Source organism: Drosophila arizonae, chromosome 3 (assembly GCF_054131065.1).
Source record: "Drosophila arizonae isolate 15081-1271.41 chromosome 3, UAZ_ARI_1.0, whole genome shotgun sequence".
NCBI lineage: Eukaryota > Metazoa > Arthropoda > Insecta > Diptera > Drosophilidae > Drosophila > Drosophila arizonae.
Genome location: NC_142923.1, coordinates 7,461,650 through 7,481,441, shown reverse-complemented (window position 1 = coordinate 7,481,441; position 19,792 = coordinate 7,461,650). Strand labels below are relative to the sequence as shown.

At 35.8% G+C, this 19,792-nt stretch overlaps 1 protein-coding gene across 2 annotated transcripts in view; it reads left to right on the top strand.

Annotated features, from left to right (window-relative positions):
- Positions 1–19,792, top strand: part of CadN (neural cadherin) — a 199,378-nt gene that overhangs the window by 18,677 nt on the left and 160,909 nt on the right. For both annotated transcript variants that reach the window (XM_089465428.1, XM_089465427.1), the window contains one exon: positions 17,027–17,106. The gene's annotated coding sequence lies outside the window, so the exon portion shown is untranslated. The remainder of the gene's footprint in view (positions 1–17,026; positions 17,107–19,792) is intronic.

Below are 19,792 nucleotides of genomic sequence, written 5' to 3'. Positions count from 1 at the left end.
AATCCGCAGTGGTAAAGGCAAATAAATCAATATTTAAATTTTATTAGCAGCCAACGCCGCTGGGCAACAGGGCGTATGCGCGCTATCAGCAAAGCGAACAAATGAATGTTTGCTGCCCTCTGCTGTAAATAATTGTTAATGGCCGCATAAATAAAAACAAACACGCGTTCGAGCTATAACTTGGCTGCTTGTTAAGCAAACATTTGCATTTACCACTGATTTACACACACACACACACACACACAAAATAATAATAACAAGCTTTATTTTAATAAGCTTACAAAACAGCCTTTGGGCCATGTGATTTGCCACAGGCAATTATTGATATTATCACAAAGAAAATCAATAATTAATTGGAATATAAATAATGCAGCGCAAAACAAAGTTAAATTTGAGTAATAGAATGCATTTTGGTGAAAAAAAAACCTATATGGGCTAGTGAGTCCTTAAGGTACAGCTAGCAAATAGTTCCGAGCATTTGCTTATACAAAAATTAGTTTGAAATATATCAAAGAGCTTATCAAAAATAACTCTACTTGTATATGTATTATATATATGAGTATATGAATATAAATTTATTTAATTTGGTATAAACCTAAAAAAGTTGATTAAGCCACTGCGGGAGCCTTCCGTTTAAGAAGAAACTATCATAAAAATATTTTAAGAAAATATAGTTAGTCTGAAAAAAAGATATACCTCTTTAACAATCTTTAAGCAGCGAGGTATTAGACAAGCAGATGTTTTACTATATTTTTATAATATATAAATTATATGAATATATATCTAAACAAATTTAGCAAATATAATATATATATGCAAACATAAAATAAGTTAAAGTATCCCAAAGTATTGAAGATATATTCTAGATATTTGTTTTATATGCGCAATAATGCTTCGTTTATCTATTTAAGCGCTTAAGCGTAGACAGTCTCGCTTCTCTCACATAAATATGAAAAGACTTTTACCTATTATTCTAAGAGATAGAGAGACGTTATCATTTTTATTGACAAATTACTCTATCAAAAAGTGAGCCGAGCTGCAAACGAAAACAATAAAAACTAGTTTTTCTTTTATATTCGCATGCTTTTGCTCACGAGTGGTTGGAGTTAAGCACATACACATATGTATATATACATATATATGATTGAGCCTGACGGGTAATGATAAACATTTTGTTGTTGTTTTGGCTTTTTACTTGGGCGGGTAATGGCAGTCGTATGTAATGATTATGGGGCCACTTTTCTCATAAAAATTCAGGCGGCAGACTCAATGATGATGACCACGCTTGGAGTCGAGTCAGCTGTTGATGTCAAAACAAGCAACAAATTAGACTGCCAGCAACAACAACAACAAGAACAACAACAACGAGCACTTGAATTGAATCATTGATAAACACAGAAGCGACGGCTTCTATTGCCTTTGATTACGCCACTCCATGGAAGTTTTTCTTTTTTGAGAAGCTTTGGGCGCTATCCTGATTATGCCAAAAGTATTTTGCCAACACATCTGGGTCCGGACACACACACACACACACACAGACCACATAATAATCATTATATTTTATTATGTATATTAACACGAGAGCGAAACCCACACGAAATCAACTTTTCCCCCCACACACATAAATAAAAAGGAAAAAAAAAAAAAAACAGCAAAGCAAAAAACTTGAACGCCTCAATCGCCGTTTGTTTTATCAACCGAAAATGCTTCAATAACAAAACAAAAATGTTGGCCCAGGGGCACCCACTAGAAGCCCAAGAGTACCAAAGGCAGACAGGAAGAGAATGGCAGAGGGGTTGCCTTGAGATGGGGTAGGCCCTGAGGTGAGCTCCTGGTACTGCCGACTTTTTCTCTGCTTTGGCCCCGTCGCTGCTTGATTTGCTAATTCGGTGGGTGTGTTTTCTCGGGCATTTAGACAAGCCAAAACCAGGGGCCACTTTACTCTCCTCTGGAAATGGTGGCGAGTCAGGGCATGATGGTTTTGTGCAAGTGTTCGTAACAAAAGGAACAAAGCATGACAGATGTATCTATATTATTGAACAGGACGATCAACTATGATGAGTTGATATAACAATATATTTTCAGGGAAAAGGGTGCCTTTGGGTGCTGAGGGGTAAATTATAATAAATACAAAAATTTGATAAAATACTCATATATCAATTTTTAAAATATGTAAAGCTGTAGGCAATACAATTTTATAACTGATTTTTGATACGGTTTTTAATCGATAACAAAATAACGGAAGCAGCTATCGATTTTTGTAAGCGAACTCGATGAAATGGCTCAATTTGAACTTGACTCGATTCATTTGTATGACAAAAATATTTAGATCTCTGAATTCCGGTACTATCGCCTTTCCATAAAATTAATTACTAAAAGTATTTAATATAGAAATGTATTTTTTTGTTTTATTTTGTTTTTTATTACAATTAATCATATTTAGATGTTATTAAAATGCTCTGAAATTTTTATTAAAAAAATCCAACAATTAATTACGCAGCATAAAACCAAAAGTCTTGGGCACGATATTGAGGGTATCTACAGTTCGATACTCCCGACTATATTACTTTTAATTTTTATGTAAAATTGCCGACTTTTAAGTCTGCACAGGGTATCTTCAAGTCTACCCCTCACGAGTACAAAACGCTCACTTGCTTTCTTCTCCTTTTGTCTTACACTTTTTTTTTTTTTTTTTTTTTTTTTTTGCTTTCTGTTCGGGTTTTGTGTTTCCTTTTGAAATCGAATGCCGCCTCTTTCGTGTGCTGCTCTGTTTGGCGCATTTCAAGTTTCAAGTTAGCTCGACGGCTGTCTATCAATTGGTTTCTTGGGAAACCGAAATGAATAGCAGAAAAGTCTTGCAAGTATTTCCTCGTGTGTTTTAATTTTATTAAATTAATTGCAGCTCTGGAAAAGTTTAGCTAGAGGCAATACATTCAATTGTTTCACTGACCTCGTGCTAATCAAGTTTTGTTCTTTAACCTTGCTTCAAAAACTATTCTGATATTCTTAATATGTAAGCAAAAGGCTGATCCTTTGCCAAGGACAGCGTTTCACACTGAATTCGATTTTGAAATTTGCTTACGATTTAAATCTTCGTCAGAGTCAACGAAATCCAAATGAAATATATTATCAAAAGAATGTTTAGTGCATTAAATTCAATTGTTGTTGCACTGCTCTCTATATCCTTGCCGCAGAGCCTGTTGAAGAGCTTTGAGCAGATGCGGCGATTTTTGGGGCAGACGCAGGTCTCGTTGTGCTTCAGAAATGTTAGCTGCGCTGAGAGCTTCTTCTTAACCGGCGGATAATAGTAGCAGACGACAAATATGCCCTTGAACATGATAGCCCCAGCACAGCCGATAAATTCCAACTTTGGCATCATCACCTGGGCCAGGGTCTTTGTGTGCTCTTTATTTTCATCACTTTTCATTTGCTTCGTGGGCAATATGGATAGCAGTTCCATGACCCAGTGCCTCACGGTGCGGCCCTCCCACTCAAAGAGTACAGCGACATGATGACGCTCCACATAGACCGAATTATGACCAACCTCAAATCCCATTTCGCCGATGATGCGGCATGTATCGGAATATGGACGACACGTATGCAGATACTGTTCGGCCATTTGCTGCAGGTGAATGTTCCAATAGACGAGATTCATATTGGCGATCCGATAGCGCTTGGCTAGATTGTTGCGCAGTCCATTGTGCACGTGGACCATCTTCAGCCTGGAGCGCAGGGTACTCTCGATAAGCAGGAAGCGGGTACAGTTATTCGACGGTGTCATTGGATCTTTGCGGCACAGAAAATTCTTGCTACCATCCATGCAGGACTTATTCTTGGGGCATAGTGTGTTCTTGCTGCTAAAATCAAAGTAATACGGATTCGAGTCCACCCGCTTATCCTCCATGTCGTCTGCCATCTCAACATTCGTATGCCTAAGGATAGAGCCGAAAATGCGAGCCACACAGATGAGCAGTATTTGTAAAGTTAGAGGTTTCATGGTGTGAGATCTTAAAGTGTTATCATCGATGGGCCTACAGTATTAATACTCGCCCATAAACTGAAAAGAAGTGTATTGGTTTAGTGTAAAGTAAGAATATTTTTTGCAGACGCCTACTGGGAGTGTGACTAATCTGGTTTTAATATACGTCATGAAAACTGGGCATATTTTAATGCTACATATATACACTCCCTTCTGCTTCATTTTGTCTGCTAAGCAAACTCGACTAACTTTGAATTGATTTCAAATAAATATGCAATGCATTTGATCTCAAGTAATTGACTTTCTATGTATATCAGGTGCGCATACCCGAACTTTTCAAACAAACAGGTCAAGTTGGCTGCCCATCTGCCGCTTATTGGCCAAGTCGCAAACTTGGGCAATAAATTTAAAAACTAAAATGCTATGTGAGCCAGCAGTGCTGCATGTGCTGGAAAATTCAATTCAATTCAATTCGATTCGATTCGATTCGAAGCGGGGGACTGTTTGGGGCTGCAATGCAATATGTTTATCAGTTTATTGATTTTGCTCATAGAAAACAAACATTTTTGCTCCCCTTGGATTTGCTTGATTGCAACATGTGTCACAAACACACACAGAGTGGACGAGAGAAGGAGAGAGAGGGGAGTGAGAGGGAGAGAGCGAATGGCAACTGTATCCACATGCCGCGCCCCTTAAAGACTTGTGTCAAATGGCAGCAGATCAAATATCCTGTGGTTAAAATGCGATTCAGTGATAAATGCGACACATGAATAGAGAGTGTGTGTGAGAGAGAGAGAGAAGCATAGAGTGTGGGAGGGGGAGGTAGGGGGCAAATACAAATACAGACGACGACCCATGGACCCAGCCGACTCGCTAGTTAAGCAAGGTTAGCAATGGGGTCATTTGTGCCCGTCACGCGCCCAACGCATAATCCATGCCCTGCCATCAATATGATGTGAACAGCGACCCAATCTCCCCCCGCCGTACCCAAACACCCCACTCCTCTGACCATCGAAGCGAAGTTCTTGCACGTTCTGGGAACTGCCTGGGTCGATGCCATTAGTTTTGCCAGGTTTTTTTTTTTTTTTTGGGTCCAGCAGTGTGCTTGCGGTCGAAATTAAATTGCAATTTCCAACTTGCTTTAGTCAGTTTCATTTTTATGGGATTTGCGTTGCGCCACGCTTTGTTGCAACTACTTGGATACGTGCAAAGTGCAGCTAAAGTTTCGTCCAGCCACCATTAAATGGATAAATGGCTGCGTCTAGGGTAGGGTGGATGGGGAGGGAGGCGTTGGTGCTATCATTGCTCTAGGTGGATAAGTAACTTCGAGCTCTCAGTTACCGTTGCGCTTAATGCATTCGATTTGCGCTCGTTGTGTGTCATCTTCGTCTTCTTTTACTTCCTGCCTTAAATCGTCAAACTATCAAGACAATTCATTTTGGTGAGCTCAAACTCTGAGTTGAGGGTCCGATGATTATGTCATCGAGGCAATATAATTGAGTTTTATATATGTATATGTACATATTTTGTAAAAAAATATTTGTATTATTTTTACTTATTTATTTATTTATTTATTTTTTTTTTTTTACTTATTTTTGGAAATGTTATAGGAGACCTAATACAAAGAAGAGACATATAAAGGGTTTATAATTGGGACATTGTATTCATTTAAGTCTGCTTATATAAAGATCTTAACTTCATACATAGATTTTATGAAAACTAGTTCAATTACATTGTTAATTTGAACTAGTTCTTATCATGGCTTCAAAATCAATGCTACAACTTATTCCAAAGTCCACTCAGATTTTTAGTTTCTTAGTTTCAAAGTAAGAATATTTAACAATAGACGGAAGATTTATTCATCAATTACATTGAAGGCTATTTACATTTTAGATCAAATTTTATATTTTATATATAGAAGAGTCAGATGATTTTCTTTTGATTATGATTGTTTAATGTAGACAAAACACTAAAAGTTAATATTATTTTAAATTACAGAAAATCACAAATAATTTATTAGTCCAATCTGATTATATTACATATTTTCGTTAAAAAATCTTTATTCAAGTTCCTAATAACTGAGCTTGAGATTGAAGATGGAAACTTAATCATCATTCACATATATACACATATATACAGATATACCCTGAGGCCAGCGTAATGATCTAAATAATTTAGATTCAGTTCACATTTTCATTTAGCTATTACTTAAAGCTTATATAATCTTAATTATAATAATATTTAAATTATGTAATTATGGTTAAAGAGCTAATTCAAAAATTAGTTCCGAACACCTAAATTGATCTAAAAAAGTGGTTCTTAGTAAATCTAGATAGCTTTTTCACTCACAAGATTATCTTGTAAAGAAATATTTCCTCCATTGTGCCCTTGAGTGAGTGTATTCATAATTCAGTTGTGAGTACCTTCTCAATATACTATAGTTAACCGCATTTTCCTGTTTTTATTTGTTCCCATCTCGAATTTAGTTTAGTTTTTGTTCCTTTGTTTACTTTTTTTTTTCTTTTTTTTTTTTTTTTTTTTTTTTGTTTTGTTATTTTGTAACTCAACTAAGGCTCATTCATTTAGCAATGTCAACAGTTGGCTGACCAGAGGCGCCTTTGTTCGCGCTGAATGTGCGAATGAATGAATGAATGAATGCTTGGATGGCAAAAGGAGGGCAAAGGCAGAGGGCATAGAATGGTAAGGCTCTTTGCGAGTTGGCTCTCACGTAGCCGCCGTTAGTTTGGGTCGTGTCAAGTGTCGTTGTCACTGGCGCGGAAATCCAAAACCGGGTAACTTGACTGACCTGACTGACTGACTGACTGACTGACAGACTGATGACTGACTGACAGACTGACTGAGTATGCGACTGTCTAAGCCAAGACTGAACGCTTTTGAATGGTCGTGCGAAATCTGTGCGCTACCAGCTACCAACAATGGGCCAGGCAACTTGACCAGCTTCGAGTTGGCGAAATGTGGCAAGAAAAATGATATGATGCCGCACTGGCGTACTGGCCGTTGCAAATGAATTTGATAAATGAACCGAAAGTTTTCTAGGGCCTTCCACTTGGCAGACTTGCAGTTTCACAGATAAGAGACAAAGACAGCAAGAGGTAACAGAAGAGGGAGTGAGATAGCTGCCAGCTCGCTTCTTGCTTGCATTCATAATGCAATCATTAAACAACTTTTTGCCGTCAAACGAATGCAATTTGCTCAAGTTGAACGCTTGTTTATTTGTTTGACTGAAATTGTAGAGTCAAGAGCTCATTATAAGCTTACAAAGGGTATTTAAGGCGTGAGTGAAGCTGAGACTTTTTCATGGGATATTTTGTGGTTTATAATAGAGCAAGTAAATTTGGTCGAGGATTAGTAAATTCGAGTTAAATTTGAGATATATTTGAGTATAGACTAGTGCTAATTATAATGTATTTAAATTAATCTAAAAATAATAATAATAATAATTTTTGGCTAATGCATTTCTGAAAGTTTCCTAGTCTGCTTTAATCTTAGAGAGCTGTTGGTCTGTATATGACTTTAAATATTTTAATGGCAGCTTCTTTTTCACTTTAAGCTTTAATCGAAAATTCTATCTAAGGTAACCAGTTTTCACATTCTTTTTCTCTCTATTTAATTTGAAGTTAAGCAAGTGAATATAAGGAAGCAAAGTAAGCAACAGCAGCAGCAGCAGCAGCCAGCAATCAACGCTTCAACAGCACCCACAAAGCTTCTGCAATTAATTTCACTTTCAATTTAGCGGCGGCGGCTTTTCATTTTTATTTTATTTTGTTCACTTCGACTGTAAAATGTGTGAGGGTGTGTGGGTGTGCATCTGTAGCTGTAGGCGTTTGTCTTTCTCACTCTCACACCCTCACTCGCTCCATCTCTCTCCCTCTCCGTTCGTCTCTCATTTGCACTGCATTTGACGGCCAATGTGTTGTGAAAAGTCGTTTCAAGTCACTCGCAGCCGGCATGGAAATTAATTTTAATTGCTGCAATTTAGATAATCAAATGAGTTTTGATGTTAAGTAAATTAAACAAAAGTGCCACGCCCACATTTAACACTGCACTGCTGAAAGTTCACAATTAACACTTGGGCCGGTTGCTCTCATTAGGGACGGCAATGCGAACACATTAAGAAAGAGCTTGATCATTGAATTTTACATTAATAATTGAAAGACCCTTTAAAAAATAATTTTTTGGGTGATTTTTTATTTCGATTGTATTTGAAATTTTATGGAACGTCAAATGAAAAATATAATGAAGATGTGGAAAATTGAATTGAGATGATGATAATGAAAGAAGATTTCTGATTAGGTCAGAAAATAAATCTATATTTATAATATTGATTATATTATAAAAAATATAGATTCAATATATATATATATTTTTTTATTGTTAGATTAAATTCATATTTATGATATATAATAAAAAAATATACATTTTATTAGAATAATTCCACTTTTTTTTTTGTTTTTTTTTTAGTATTCTTCAACTATTAAATCATTTTATATCAAGAGTCACTTCAACTTATCTAAGCCAACTAATTATGATAGCCCTAAGCTTAGCGTTGAAAACGTTACGACGCACTACTACTATTCATTAGGTAACCGGAAAGTTGAGTCTGAGCAGTTTTTGCTTCTTCTTATTTTTCTATCTTTTTCAAATCAATTAAACCTTCCTCAATTATTAAATTTGTTGTAAGCATCAAATTGCAATCAGCAACTTCCGCTTGAAGCTTCGGCACGGTCCCTCAATTATGCACAATTCATTTTTTCTGTTCAGTTTTGGTTTTATAATTTTTTTTTTTTTTTTTTTTTTTTTTTTTGTTCCTACTCGCACGAACTTCCCATTAGCCTAATTCCAGAGATTTTCATTTCCACACTTTGGGATGCGCCACCTATTTGGTTTGGGTCGGCCGGCAATTAGTTTGGTCGCATTAGCGATTCAATTGATGCGCGGACAGACAAATGCGACAAAGTGCAGCTTTTGCGGCTTAAAAAACTACTTGAATAAAGACCGCCTGAAACTATGAGAAAATGCACTTCTATGCTTGAATATATGTAGGTGTATAAATGTTAGAGATGGGCGCACCAGCACGAAGCGATAGTTGCTTGTCGCGAGAATTATTTGGGCTTTATTAATCAAAGAGATGTGATTATATAGATGCAGAATATTTAAGATAATAAATAAAAAAAAATATCTCGGGAGAATATGCTACATTATTGAGTACAAAAACAGAAAACGATATTCATCGATTTTATTTGGAAAGTCATAAAAAGTAATCTAGCAGAAATCGCAATCCCAATCAAATGTGCTTAAATTTTATAGTTGTAAGACAGAAGGCATTTTAACAAACTTATTGAAAATCGATGAATATAGATAACTGCATTTTAATGTGCAATACATTATTTAGTACAAAATTTTATAAGGATAAAAAGCTATCTATCCCAACTCGTATTGAACCTCATTTGAAGATACTTTCTGCTCTATTGATTGGCGAACAACTTCCCATGCGATATTTATCGATTTCATTAAAGTCGTAAATGTGTCAACGTGCCACCAGCTATTAAATCACAAAAATGCATTTGATTTTATGCAAGAGTTAGCCTCAATGCCCGAAAGTTTTAGACAACCCCACTGGGGTTGCCCGATAGGGTATGCTAAAAGAGTAGAGAAAAACTCACGAATTAAGCTGCACAACTTTTTGGCTAATGCCCAAAGCTCGTTTTGGTCGAACGAACTTTTCGACATGGCACGCAAATCGAGACAGGTGGAGCGGGCAGAGAGAGAGAGAGAGGGAGTGAGAGAGATATAGAAAGAGGGAGCGATGAAGAGTGGGAGTCAGAGTACGAGACCTCACTAGTTGCAAAGTAATAAACACTTAAGTGTTCGCCATTGTTTTGGCAGGATATTGGTTCAGTTGGCAAGTGGATAGAGCGAGGCGGTCCTCGATGCTGGGCCAGGAACTTATTAATTATTAATTTACTTTTATTTATGTATCTCGTGTCTGGCTGACTGCATAAAAGCTTTCGTAATGCTTGAACTTTTGCTGTTGCACGAGGCAGCCAACGCGCCTTCGCCTCCGCCTCTGAATCCGCCTCCGCTTGGCCTTTTGGCTCTGCGGATCCTTTCGGGTTGAGTATGTGGTCATGGCAATAAGAGCTATTGCTTGGCATTGTTATTGCTCTTGGTTGTTGTTGTGGTTGTTGTTGTTGGTACTCGTTCTCTTTTATTGTTTTCCGTGCTCTTGTATTTTATTTCCTTTCATTTTTGCTCCTCAGCTGCGCTGTGGGAAAACTAGGCAGCGTGGCAGCGCAAAGGCCAATTGACTTCTTTTAACTTTGACATTTTTACAGTTTTGGCTTTTGCTATATTTTTCGCCGTGCAGCGTCTGCGGCTATGTCCTTGGCATTTAGTGTTTGCTGGAATATGGCGAATTGTAGCCTATATGTTTCTATATATCGATTAGAATTTGCAACTAGATAAAAGCACAGTTTTGAGAATCGCCAGCAAGCGCCAAAAAGCTTTTAGTTTGATTGATTGAGAAAGATGTTTGCTTATTAGCATCAATTGGATTCATTTGGGACTGGAGATTGGTTTATTCAATAATATACATATATTGCTCAGAAAATTTTCAAGTTAAGAGCTTTACTCTCACACTTATTATTTTTGAAATTTTAAGAGCACCCGGATTGATCATTTAAATCATATTGAAATTATTTAAGATACTTTTTGGAGAAAGTCTAGATATTATACATACTTTAGATGACTTTATTTACTATGCAAGTTTTTATGATAGAGTCCAATTCAGATTATTATATTTAGTTAATAATTATATTTAATATACAAAATTTAATAAAAAAAAATAAATAAAATTTAATACAGAATAAAATTTAGTAAAAAATTAAATCTACTAAAAAAAATATATCATTTGTTAAAAAATAAAATTGAATAAAAAGAAGCATTATATATTAAAGGAATATTTTCATTTTGAAAAGCCGAGGATATTATTAAAAATGTTAATTTTCATTAAAACATATATATTTTAAATAACCAAACATTAGGAATAATTTTACTCTGCCGAAATTAAATATGATACCAGAATAACTTTTTATGCAAGATATCGCTGAAAAATTGCTACTTAAAAGTTTCAGAATTTTTTTGGGTATTAAATTAAATATTAAAGGTTAATTCCTGTCTAAAAAAGAAAGAGTTTTATTAAAATATTTTTTTAATATACATTTTATTACATGTTTATATTTGTATTTTTTGTCTTACATTTAATGCCAATTAAAAAAAAAAAAAAAAAAAAAAAAAAAAAAAAAATACACACAATACAAAAAAAAAAAAAAAAAAAAAAACTCAAGCCTTTGCTTCGCTGCATTTAATATTTATCTTACATTACAATGGCACAACCGGCTTAAATTTTAATCATTATTATTATCAAACTCCTCCATGAAAACGTAATCGCCGCATTAAGCCTTTTATCATTACCACGAAAGCTTAACTGGATGTAATAATGTTGTGTTTGTGGTCTTAACATATTTTCAATTGGAATTGAATCAATATTAACTGGCTCTGATTTTAATGTTTTTGAATTTTTATTATACACCTTTTTTGCATGTATTATTTCGTTTTATTTATTCATTTTTTATTAATATTATATGCGAACCGTAAATTGCAATTGTTGTGCCATCTGCTAGGCGATGCATTCAATTTATAATCAATTTGCAGTTAAAATTTGTGCACATGACTCCGGATGGCTGCGATTGAGTGCCAGCAACAACAACGGCATTTTCTTTATGTCCCATGCAAATTTATTAAACGGTTTCCTGCTCCCGCCCCCCCTCGTTTTCGCTAATTGTAAAAAAGCGCCAGAAACATTTGCGTTGCGCCAAACTGAAATGCAGACACATAAATTTGCAACAGACACCAGGCGGCGTCTGACATTGAAAACAGCTAAAAGTTGGTGGATAAAACGAGGGTTAAGAGTGAGGGGAGGGCGGGCGGAGTGAGGTCAGGGCTGAGTGCCTGGAATGTGAATGGGCTGTGCAGACGTGTTCAAGTGTCGCAACTCTAATTTATTTTGGCACCGGCCAACGCCAACTGCAACTGCAACTGCAGCACAGACCAAGTCTTAATTAGCCGCAGCCACTTGACGAACAACAACAACAATAATAGCAGCGGCAAGTTTTTTGGCCAACCACATGGTCAATTGTCTCTTGGTGGTCGTTCGGCTCGTCATCATCAAGAACTCATTTCCCGTTCGCATAGCAGGGCGCGCCACTTCTTAAATGGAGCGCAAAAGAAAAAAAAAAAAAAAAAAGGAAAAGTACAAATAAGGAGGAAAGGAAACCGCATTCCAGTTCCCTGACAAGTTTTGCTGCCTAATCAAAAAGTTGAGCTCGGAACGAAACTGCTGCTCCCACTCGGTTTACAGTTTCCGTTTTGCAAACTTTGACGTTGTCGTTGCTTTTTTTCTACTTCTTCTTCTTCCCACAGCTCTAATTATAAGCGTTGTTTTTGTGCTGGCAGTGTTGATTAAGCCAGGCAGGATTAGCCAGGATTGCTGCTCGTGTGGATGCATATGGCATAGCTGCAGCAGCAGCAGTTCCTTGCCCAGCTCATTCATTCTAATTGAGTTTCGTGTGAGCTGTGACAGACAGTCAGACGGACAGACAGAGGGGCAGGCAGGCCCAGAGAAATAAGAAATAGCTGCAGTAGCTCACCTCACTCAGTTTGATGCATGGCATTTTAATAGGAAACCAACAGGAAAATGAAGATTAAGCTGCTGTTAGACATGCTCGGCTTGCTCCTGCTGTTGCTCCTGCAATTGACGAGCTGCTGAGAATCGCAAAAGAATACGGATTTAGTAATGGATTAGCATTGGTTAACAAAGCAGCACACAGTTGAGCTTTAAAGACATCCTTAAGGTGAAAGACATTCTATTTATTTATTTATTTTAATTTTTTTATTTTTGTACATTAAGTGTTAATAGTGATAATATAGTATATATAGGACTGGATATACTTATGTACTTATGCATAACAGATTATATATAGCACTGGCTGCGCTTATGTATAACATATTTCATTTAAAACAAAATAAATATATAAAACCGGCCAACCCTGTTTACTAAATATATATATATATTCGTTTTTCAAAAATAAATTTATTACCTGTTTAAAAAATTTAATGAAATCTTAAATAAAATAATAATAAATGAAAAAAAAAAAATATTAAATAAATAACCAATAAAACACTGAAATTATTTAATATTTTATTTTCTGTCATTCGCCCATTTTCAAATGTCTACGAGTTAGAGACATAAAAAATCTTATAGAATATATAGACAAATTTAGAATAAGAGCATTTGCGAAATTTACTTCCATTAAATATTATTTTATGTGCTCTATACCATTTTTAGTGAGAGAGGAATCCTCTCTGCTACTAAAACATTAAACAATGCTAAATTCAATAATATATAAGCATATGTATGTATAAGTATGTATGCATAAGTTTTCTAAATGATATAACTTCTAGACGCTAGCAGAGATTTTGACAGTATAACAAAGTGTAGCGATTTATTTAAAATTTATATATATTTGAGAATCTATCTATTAAAAATCTAATATAGCTACAAATCATTTCCAACACTGTTTACTTAAGTAATTTGGCAAAGGACTTTGAATTTCTTATGAGATATTTGTGTGTGTTCATAAAATGATATGTTAAGCTGTGGCATTTCTCTGCGCTGCTATTAAATGTTTCCCCACTCCCACTTCCACTGTCATTCACTTTCTCACACATTTTACAACACTCAACACACAAGCGCGTTAAGTAAACTTTGTCTGAGTAACACAAACACTCACACACACACACTGATAGCTGAATAGTCAAGCTGCTGCACAAATGAAAATCAATTTTTGCAACTTGGACTTATTCCTAAGGAGCAAACAGACGAAAGTATAAGAAGATGAGCACAATACGATTTTGAGTAGCAGTCATTTCTATGTCTCTCTCTGTGTGTATGTGTGTGTATTGCAATAATAATCGTATACTATAAAGAGTAGGAGAAAGAAAAACGTAGACGAAGAAGAAAGCAACAAATATAGAAAAAACTTTATCGGTGGGCAAAAATCTATTAAGAAAGTTTTGCCACAACGCAGCAGTTTAGTTTTAGTTGGGTTTTTGTTTCTTACCCCAGTCGCAGAAGCTGCAAAAAGTTGCAGTTTGCTTCGTGTTTGGCTTTATGAGATTATTTGTTGTTGTTACTGTTGCTGCTGTTACTACTGCTGGCAAGCTGCCTAGATAAGTGTTAGCGATAGGCCATTGAAATGGTAGCAGCCCCAAACCGAAACTTGCCCTTAGAAACCCCGATTTTAAAAGCTTTGTCAAAGTAAAGAATCGACGCAGTTGCTTTTACCTTCTAACAAGCTAAAAACATTTCACTTTGCGAGTTGGCCAAAATTTTGTTGTATGTTGTGCGTTGACACTATTCTCAAAAGTCGAGCCAACTGCAGCAACAGCACAGCAGGAGTTACAGGAGGCAGCGGCAGCTTTTCCCTGGTTGAAAATCTGTCAGGAAATTGTTTTGACTTTAGCCGCGAGGCATTCACCAATTGAGTTTTAATTAAGAAAGTTATGAGCGCACAAGCAGCGCGCAGCTCTCATTCAATTTGCAATACTCTCCACAAAAGACCAAAAACTCAAAAGCAAGCCACGCTCTCTGCTTGTTAGCCAAGTTTGCACTTTGGGTTAGGATGCCGAGTTACAAGCGACATCAATGCCAGGCGACATATCAATTGTCATTATTTGTTAGCATTTCCATTATTTTATGAACACAAACACGCCGAAAGAGAGAGAGAGAGAGAGAGAGAGAGAGAGAGAGAGAGAAAGAGACATTCATATGGTGGCTCCCAAAAGTCTGTTGAAATGTTAGACTTGTCGTATATAGATATATGTATATGTACATATATATTATTTTTAACTGTCGAACTTGAAACTACTTTTTGTCGAATTGTGCTTATTGCTTATTTCGCAAGAAAATATGGCTGGGAAAACTTTATTATTGCATTGCTTACATTTTTTCAACTTTTTTGTGCGGTATACCCTGTGAAGATAGCATATGGAGAGTATAAGCTGGGGCGTATGATTAAATGGAATAAACAGAGGAAAGCAAGTATATTACTTCTTTTCACTTTCTGTGTCTCTCTTTTTCTCTCTCTCTCTCTCTCGCTTTCTCTCCTTCGTATCTCGGGTTTACTCTTTATCTCTGTCACCCAAGGGGTTCTCGCACTCGCTGTATCTATTTCCCTTTATTTCGGTAACTCTCTATTTCTTTCTGTTATTGTATGAGTCTCTATATCTCTCGCACTTACTTTTTATCTCTGTCAGTCTTGTCATAGTTCTCACTCTCGCCCTTTTCGTCTCACTCTCTTTGCGTGTCTCCCTCATTTTCTTTCCCTATTCCTCTCTTACCTTCTACTCTTGCTCTTCCTTTTTCTGAACTGATCTCTGTTGAAAGTCTTGACATCAAGTCTTACATCAATCAGTAACTTGGCTCTATTCAGTTTCACTCAATGCATGTATTGCTTGTACCTACACGGTATCTGTTAGTCTACTACTATCTTACCTTTCACTCTAGTATTCTTGTTCCATTTTAGAGGCGACTGAAATGTTATAGCATTGATGCGTGTAAACTCAGCAATTCGCAAAATGAAATGACCAATTTGCGGGTGAGTTACAAGCGACAGTTTATATTGCGAGGATATTTTTACAATGTGATTTCCTGCGCCGATAGAGCTGAACAAAACGGAAAAATCAAGAAAATTTTAAAGAAATGAAAATAGCTAAAAGAGAATTGCAAATAAATTGAATTTCCATAAGAAAGAGCAGATAATCTAGACAAATACTCACGCTCTTAGCTCGTTCAAGCATGTCCTTTCAAATTCCAATGACACCTTGAAAGCTAATAAGCATTGAGTTTGAAATTTTAAAAGAGCCCTCCACATAAATATATAAATAAATAAAAACTAAGCATTAGTTAAAAATAAAATAAATAAATGGGAGCTGAGAGCTAAGCTGGTCACGGCGCTAGCCTCAAGAGCTGAAAGAGTATGACATGTACGTGACACGAGTCGAGTGTGAAGCCACAGGAATAGCCAGACAAAGCAGGAAGAGTGAGAGTGAGAGAGGGAGACAGCGAGAGTGTGTGAGTTAACTACAAGCAGCAGGATGCCTGGCAGGACACTCAGCTTCCTTAGATGTGGCCAGCGTGTTTGTTTGCTTAACTCGAGCTGGAGTTGAAGCTGTTTGCTGATGATGATGACGATGATGACGGTGATGATGATGATGTTGCTCTGCTGTTGCTGTTGCTGTTGCTGCAGCATTAGCCACAGCCCAAGTGTCAGCATTGAGCATGTCCTTAGCAATGAGATACGTTGGGTCAGCTGCCACAAGCATGTGTCTAGCTGCCAACAGCCAGTAGCTACCAGACATGACCATCGCTCGGCTTTGCTCGGCACGGCTTGGCGTCGCTGCTTTGTATTTTAGTTGTGAAATGAAGATAAATGTTTTAATGTAAAGCTGAACAGGATAGAAGGTAGCTGACGTGTGTGTGTGTTGGTGCTTGTGTGAGTGTGTCAGTGTCTCTGAATAGAGGTCTAGGGAAAGTTTCTGTAATGGAATTATGGCATTATATTAGAGCAGATATATGCATATCATAAGCTTTAGCTAAGTACGTGGATAATACGTAATGTAAGCAAATGCTCTAACACGGCTTACTGTCACGTTCAACACATTCGTTAAATTAGCTGAAACAGCTCGAGTGTGATATGACGAGGTTTAACTGTACAAAAATAGTTTGAGAGTTGGAGATTTTGAGTGAATGGGACATATGGAAACCAGGTATTTATATTATATTTATTTTATTTTACCTATTTTATATTATCATGATATGTTTATTTATTTTATATTATATATTATTATTTTCTTTTTATTGATTTTATATTTTTATTTATATATATCTAATTTTCCTTATTTCAGCTCGTATTTGGTAAACTGAAAAAAGCAAAGTGAAATGTTGGAATATACAAATGTATATTTACAATATATTGATAAAGAAGGTAAGTGAAAAAGTAAAAATTGTTTGATGATTTTCATTTTTATATACAAAAATATTTTTACACTTTTATTTATAAATTTTATTCTAACAAAAATATAAATAAATATTTTGTGTAGACTTTGGTATTACATAATACATTCATCATACAAATTTTAGCCGAGGAATATTTACTTTATTGTAATGCTCTCTGAAATTTGAACTCTCTGCTATTTGAAACGTATTCAACTATTTTTTAATAGCCTCGCCTTCTATGCTGAATTGCATTCGCATGATTTTTTTTTCGGTTTTCTAAAAATATCTAAAGGAAAAAAAAAATAATAATAAAAATAAAATTAAGTGAAGTTTTATGTTTGTTTAAGCTGGCAATCGTTGTTTTTATTGTTCTCTTTCTATTTGGGTTTCTTTTCGCAATATTTCGGCATTAAATTTTCATGCCCAATCGCCAAAAGTTGCTTCAAGAATATATTTTCCACATTTTGTATTCATGGCGCGTTTTCTTATTTTTATTAGAAAATGCAACCAAGCCAACCGCACCAACAACAACAAGAGCAACAAAAGACCGCAAGAGCCACAATAAAAAAAAAAAAAAACAAAAAAAACAAAACAAAACAAAACAAAAAATAATAAAAACAATGTTTATTTACATTGGCGCGAACGGAATTTCTTTGCTCTTCTCATCTTGATTTTTGCGCTTCTTTCGTTTTTTCCTTCTTTCTTGTTGGTTTATTTTGTTTGATGAAAATTATTTCAGCATAATTTGTCTCATTAAAATTCCATAAATGGCGCAGCGTGAAGAAAAGGAATGAATAAAAAACAACAATATTTAATTGCTTTTTTGTTCTCGATAAGAATTGATTGCGCTGCTTCAACACCTCGCAACTCAACAACAACAACAATAACACTTCAGCACTCCAATTCAGCCAGCTTCCTATGGCCCACCTTCAGAAGGAGAAGAAAAATCCTTGTTTTCTTTCATAATTAAAAGTTGTGTTATGATGAGATACTCTGCTGATACCCTATCTGATGCGCTTGCCGGGCAGCTCTCTTCTCCTTTTAAACTCTGTTCTTGTTGTGCTGATTAGTTAACATGGATTAAATTTCTTGTTTTAAATTGAGGAGAAAACGTTTTTGGTACATATATATACATTTTTTTATTTATTTATTTATTTATTTTTTTTTTTTGTGGTTGTTATTTGTATCATATCTACACTCAACTAATGCCACCTATATTATTATTATATTATTAAGCCTATATTATATATTTACCTTATTTAGGGATTATCTTATATTATATTATATATACATTAAATTTCTTGTTTTATGTTTAGGAAAAAGACGTTTTATTAATTTGTCTTATTATTATTATTATTTTTTTATATCTCATTTTTATCTTATTTATTATAAAAATATTGCTTCTTTATTAAAAATCCTACTTTTAAATTGCAAAATTTTTTAACATTTTCTGGAAAATTTCTAGGCTATCATCCACATGGTTTCAATACATAAACACAACTCCGGAGTTGCACCGCAATAATTCTTTAGCCTTTGCCTTTACCTTACGCCGACAAAGGCATTTCCTTTGCGACATATTGAAGGTTTATGCTAACGTGAATTCGCTCTCATTTCTTCACATTCGTGCACATATTGCACGCACATGTTTTGTTTATATTTGTATGTATGTATGTGTATATACGCCCTATAGACAGGAGTTGTTTTTTTGTGCATTACACCCTGAAAATATTTTAAAACAATGCGCATAACATATGGGCGACTGCCCTCATAAAAGGTTCAAATTCATTGGATTTATTAAATAGTTGACCTTACAGCTTGCCAGCTCTCACTCGCTGTCTCTCTCTCTCTCTTTCGTTCACCCTCCTGATCTTCCTGTTTTGGTCTCCCTCTCTCTCTCTCTCTCCCTCTCTGTCGACACGCGCACCCACTCACATTATTTTTTATTATTTTGACTTTATCTCAAATGCTTATCCATCACTTAATGCGAGGCGCCCTGCTCCCCTCGTTTGGCTGCTGCGGCTGCTGCTGCTGTCATGATCTTTGGCTGCGTGCACAATGTGGGAACATGCCCGACGCGGTCATTCGTCTGATTATGATGACATTATTGGATGAGCCCAAGTCAACCAGCATCATTTGCGGTTGCGGCCTGCGGCTGAGCCCCTCTGTCTCTGTTTCTGACTCTGTCTGAGGCTTTGATCGGCGGCTGCTGCAGCTGAGTTTGCCGTTGATCGCATAATTATAGAGGGGCTTCAAAGGTTTTGTTTTTGGACTCAGTAGGCTTTACGAATATTTGCCATACGCTGCTTCCTCTTTTACTCAGTTGCCTTATCTCTCGGTCTCTCCTGTTGCCTTCTGCGTGCAACATCTGCTGCAGTAGCCGCTGCACAGGCGTGTCGTCTGCCACATTTGGTTGCTGGTATAGTTGCCCTTACAATTTTATAATACCCTGCACTTCTTGTATATAAATATAGGGTATTCGAGTCATATAAATAGTAGAAGGAATAGGGGGAATTTTGGAACTAATGGTTTTTTTTAGGCATTCTACGCATTACATTTGAATATAGTATGAATAGTATATTTAATCCGATTTTTTAAAATTAGATACATGCAAATAATAGAAAGAAGAAGAGGCATTTTGAAATTTAAATTATATCCGTTTTAGATATTTTATGAAA